Source organism: Arachis ipaensis, chromosome B01 (assembly GCF_000816755.2).
Source record: "Arachis ipaensis cultivar K30076 chromosome B01, Araip1.1, whole genome shotgun sequence".
Lineage (NCBI taxonomy): Eukaryota > Viridiplantae > Streptophyta > Magnoliopsida > Fabales > Fabaceae > Arachis > Arachis ipaensis.
In genome coordinates this window covers 115,540,858-115,546,601 of record NC_029785.2, presented here as the reverse complement: position 1 = coordinate 115,546,601, position 5,744 = coordinate 115,540,858, and the positions used below count along the sequence as shown (strand labels likewise).

The window sequence follows — 5,744 nt, the reverse complement described above, 5'->3', positions numbered from 1 at the left end:
GGAGCTCCATCATGATTCACATGGCTTAATAAGTGGAGTGATGATGTTATAATATTAGGTGTTTGCTTCGGTACGATGATAAATTGATACGTATCGATATGTTTGCTTCTTCATCATTTTTTGGTGTTCTTAATAATTGTTGTTGTTGTTCAAGGTTATTCACTATAAAGTTGATTTAAATGATAGATGATGAAGAATGATTAAATTGTGAAGGACACATACAATAATTTAATGGTATTTATGAATGAAATTTTGGTTGGTTACTATCGGAGAGCTGGAATTTTTCCACTAATAAAGTGTGTTATCTATCAAGTTTTTATTTCCCTTCTAACTTTAACAAAAATAAAATAAAATGGTCCTCATTAGAGGAGTAGAATTTTTCTACTAATAAAGTTCTCTATATAATAATATATGTCTTAGAATCATATAGATGATAAATTTACCTTTCCAATGCAATTAGCTAAAAAAGGAGAATTAAGTAATATGAATGTAAAATGATAAGTACACATGACTGATTGAGAGCAAAAGAAGTGCAAAGTTATATGGATTGTTGAAGAGGTAAGCATTAAAGTTGTGTGTATCATAAAAAAGAAAGAGTATGGAATGGGAAGGCCACCAAAGGAATCAGTCACTGCAATAATAAGCATTATCTCATCCTATTAGAGACGCAAATTAATTGAAGTTACAAACGCAAACACTTTCATTCATTGCTTTGCATTATTAATTCAACTCTTCCATTGCTTCACACCTAGCTAGCTTCAAAAATATAATATAATTAAATTTTGTGGTATAATCACTAATACTCTGCATTTATTTACTTTTCATTCAAGAAGAAAAGTAACAAATACATACTAATCTTCTTGAAATTTTTTTGCGTTTTTAAATATTTTATTTTAGAATAAATTTTGTATTGATAATGTATAAAAATTTATGCCATCTAAGGTTTGAGTATTTTTTTTTAAGTTTTATTTTATTTTAAATATTTTATTTTATAATAAATTGTGTTGTTAATATATAAAAATTTATGGTCTCCAGCACATCAAACTCATCTCTGTAACTCTTTTTCCATGGTAGAGTTGTGATTCAGCCCTATCAAAAATACATGAGGTTTTATTGACGAAAATCAAAGAACAACAAGAGCCAAGCTCTCTAATCTCAATCATGCTCTCGAATGAAGGGTTAATGATTTAATGTGGATGATCTTAAAGTTGAAAAATCGTAAAATTTTCAGAACAAAAAATATTACATTTTGTAGTTAAAAAAAAGTAAAATATCTATAAATATATTTTTGTGTTTTAGTTTTAGCTTTAGATTTTTCAAAAAAATTTGGCAAGTTAATAGAATCAAATCATATTTCTATAATATATATAAGAATGTATATTACACATAAATAAAAAATACTAGGTGTAATAAGAACAAATACATAAATTAAAAATCCACATTAGAAAAATCCACAATGCAATATGATCACCATATACAGTATGATCACCATATACAGAAACAAAAATATAAATAAAGTGGAAACTGGGCAGCACACTTTAATTTACTTTGTGATGAGTATTGACAAACTAAAGCCTCTATGCATGAGGCATGAGGCATGAGGCATGAGTGAGTTGTCAGCAATAAACATCCCACTATTGGTGAGTGACCATCATATGGGGCCGTGTTGGATGCACTTGTCCTCAATCCAGTGATGCTCCAATCCACACTACGCCACGCCTAAAACCATTCGCTCACTTTCTGATCCTACCCCTGCATGCAGAAAACATTTCGGTTAATGGTGAAAAGGCACACTTGAAAGATAAAAAAGATTTTTAACAATATAAGCCAAAAGAAATGAGAGCTACCTTCTCCAATATACTCAATTATGAATTCGTCTTTGTAGATGGTTTCAGCTGCCTCTACACCCCATCCACAATGTTCAGTCTGAATCAGAAACACATGGTTGCAAAAATTTAAAATTTTTCACCCCAAACAAAATTCAATCCCGAATATACACATTGAGATTAAAGGAGAAACGGATGTTTCTCAAATCTCGTTTCAGGACAAAATTAATAAAATCTAAAGGCCATATAGATAAGCTACAAGCTTTCAACCTAATAATTCATAAATTATAGACCAAAGAATAAAAGAACAGAATGTACTTGCCACTATTTATCATGACTTTAGAAATCACTTTATCACTGATGTGCCTTTGCACTTTGGCTCTCAAGCTTCAAAGGAGTAAACATGAAATTTCCTGAAAATAATGCTTCTTTATCTGCCAATTCAAAAGATTCACATCTTGGTTAAACTCAAAAACTGAAACTCAAAAAGAAATATAAATATCTCCACCAGATCCTTAGAATGCTTCCAAAATCATTTCTTTCATGGTTTCAAGCATTCTAACAGTACGAAGACATGTAACAACCAAGGATAACCCAAGTTTAAAAATCAAAATAACTCTCTTCAGGAATTCACAAGTGGCACAAAGGGAGCATTGGGTAAATATTTAATAACTTGATTGAGATTCTATTTAGTTTATAATTCAGATCATTGCAGACTCAAGGAAGAGATTGGTGTATGACTATATCTTGGAAGTATTTTAGTGAAAAAAAGGGACTGGTACTAAGTATAAGGAAAAGAACTGATAGGGTAGAAGTTTAAAATATATAGATAAGTAGGATATTCTGCATATATAGAGCGAGAGAGACCTTTGCAGAGTGATAGGGAGCACTTCAACTCACTATAGTTTACAAAGTAGTTAGTATACAGTGCACAGCAATAATTAAACTAAAGAAAATTCCATGCTAAGATCAACAAAGTATTAATTAGAGGAAACTGGATTTTAGTTTCAACATGTAGCAACCACGTTATACACTCTAAGTTAAGATATATAAGCTTTTATAATCTATGCTCTAGCATCATATTCAACAAAAATTCATCCCAAACTACTCAGACTGATTTAAACTATAAAATAAATTATAGCCAATGAATTATGGATGCAATTTCAGCCATGAATAGTAACTGTTTTGCATTTTTGCCTTAATGACCAAGACCATCAAAGATATTGCAAGAAAAATTTGGATCAGTCAAGATAAGCCATGAACAAGAGCTGACGTTTTCTTGAGAGGAAGAATTGATGAAGTCTTGGTCAATTTCTCAACAAGAAGACTCATCCTAAACATCATATGAGAGTACAGTCAAACTATCTAAAGTTCTAAACATCGAGGAACAGTAATAAGTTACCTGGTAAAGAATCATAAGTATCACAAGAATGATCCCAACTGCCATTGCGCTGCTATAATAAAATGCTAACGATTTGCTTAAGAAGGATGCCAGTGTTGAGCTAGCAGTCCTTATATCTAAGAGCTTGTGGTCAAAAGGAGACATTGATCGAACCCAAGAACCCTTGGTAACTTTTTCCCACTGGCCTTGTGAGCACATTCCTATAGCAAGAGATGCATTCCTGAACAAGACGCACAAAATTGCCCTAATAAATTAGATATACCATTTTATAAATCCTAGTTCAATTTAATACACGAAAACTGTGAGTTATAAAGGGAATAATATTGCATAATCAAATTGAGACTTGAGGTATAAGCCCAGTCCTAGAGAAAATGGTGTTCACCATGTTCACTCAACAAGACAACAGATCACTAGAACCAACCTCATTGATCAAATACATATTCATACCGTGCACAAAGAGATTCTTCAAAAGCAGATAGGTTACACAAATACACACCTATGAAAACAGATCTCTATGTTTGGAATGCGAATATTTGGATCTGCAGGCAACACCTTCACTTTCATGGAGTGCGCGAATTTACTCAGGTTTCTAAACCTTGACAGCCCGTGTATCCTAACTCTTTCGACAACCACAGCAACACCAGGCTTAGAACCAGGAGATTTTCCCACAGAAAAGCCACGTGATAGCTGCAGTGTCGAATTCTGGTTAAGACCTGCAAAAAGAATAAGCCAAATTTCAGGTTAGATATCTTTCGATTTCCTTTGAAGCCATGAGGTCCTTATGCATCCATCTAGATTGCTGAAAGGCTTTATGTTGCAGCTCTCTGCAGCATCATCTTTCGCTTTCTGCCTTTTGCATCTCTCCCTTCAACATCTTTTCTTCTCCAGCAGTAATTTGAGCTTATTGACCGTTCTGAGCAGCTCCCTTATTATATTCAATGGCATCACCCACCACAGAGGCTCTATCCATCTGTTAATAGCAGACTCAACCTATTAGTTTGATTTGTAAAAATTGGTAAACAAGTTTATAAGTGTTTTATACCTTCGTGGGGCTTGGGATAACACTCCTCAGGATTTTGTATTTGCCATTCAGTTGCTCTCTTCTTTGTTTCTCAGTTACTATGGTTCAAGATGAAAATCAAGATGTAATTGAGTGCAAAATGAAAAGAGAGAATAAATGAAAAGCGCAACAAGCTATTGAGAAACTATCCATAAATAACCGATAGAGAAATCAACGCTTACAAGTGAACAAAAAATGAATAATGAAAATTACATTATTGTGCTTATTTTCCTTCCCCTACCAAAACAAGAAGATTATAGTGCCACTTTAAAAATCTCAAACTTCATCTAATTGGCTTGGCTAAAAGAGATTAGAACAGAACCAATAGGAACATATGTGACATGTAACAATGAATCAAAGAAAAATTCTCTCTATAATTTATATTTACATTGCATTTGAAGAGGCATAGCTTTCTAGTGATAAGGATTAATCCCCTCACCAAAGACTAATAAAAGCCTTTCTAATTTTATACCTGAATAAAAGATCAATTATTTTATACCTGATTAACATAAATCACCACAGGAAAAGGGTAATTATCTTACTCTCCTTCTAGTGCATCATTATTATTGTTATTATTGGCAAATCTTGATGAAGCTGGAGTAGCACATCTGAAATCAACAAATCTTCTATTATCACAAAACTTAATAATACTTTATCAAAAGCCAAGAAACCAAGAAGATTAGATTCTTAATTCGACAATGAACAAAAACAAACAATAAAAAATTAGGAATTTAAAAACTCTAAATTTCAGGAAAAAAGTGAAAAGAAGAAAGAAAGTCTTAATGTAGCGCTGGCGAATGAAGACCATGGCGTGGTGGATTGACTTGGCCACGCCGAACTTGAAGACGAGAGTCTGGAGGCGGTCCTCAAGGAAGTATTTTTAGTTAGTATAATACTATAATTATGATACAAATTATTTAATGCAAATTTAGGAAAAAAATTTGAATGGAACGAGTGATGAATTATACCGTAGTAGTTAAAATTTAAATTTTATATTATCAAGACTTTTGTATTATTGTACAAATTTTATGACATGACCGTATTAATTAAAAAAAGTGGTAAATACTAGTTAATTATGTGAGTATATATAATGTCAATTGCTAATTAAAATAAAAAGATTGCACAATTACATATTTTTCTAATCTCATTCTGAATTTAATATGAAATTTATGATAATCCAACAATTAATATAGTTGAAGGCACGTATTTTTTTTATCTACGTAATTTTTGTCATGTATTATTGATAATTAAAATCACACGAATATACAAAATTAAAAAAAAAATACTCAAATCTTAGATGGCATAAATTTTTTTACATTATCAATACAAAATTTATTGTAAAATAAAATATTTAAAATAAAATAAAACTGAAAAAAAGGGATACTGTCATGCTTCAACGGAAACAGAAGCAAAAGAAAACAAAAAAGTAGATAATAATATAATATAATAATGTAAA

General features: G+C 31.5%; 1 long non-coding RNA gene across 4 annotated transcripts in view; it reads right to left on the bottom strand.

Moving 5' to 3' along the window:
• LOC107633990 overlaps positions 1,529–5,744 on the bottom strand; it is a 4,972-nt gene continuing 756 nt past the window's right edge. Inside the window, exons 1-8 of one of the 4 annotated variants that reach the window (XR_002362988.1) lie at positions 5,094–5,158; positions 4,788–4,896; positions 4,271–4,347; positions 3,725–4,198; positions 3,229–3,448; positions 2,145–2,260; positions 1,848–1,926; positions 1,529–1,752 (exon numbers count right to left, since the gene is read on the bottom strand). This is a non-coding gene — a long non-coding RNA (uncharacterized LOC107633990). Of the gene's footprint in view, positions 1,753–1,847; positions 1,927–2,144; positions 2,261–3,228; positions 3,449–3,724; positions 4,199–4,270; positions 4,348–4,787; positions 5,183–5,744 lie in introns of those variants that run through there. The other 3 variants (XR_002362989.1, XR_001618751.2, XR_002362990.1) reach the window with 3 other exon arrangements.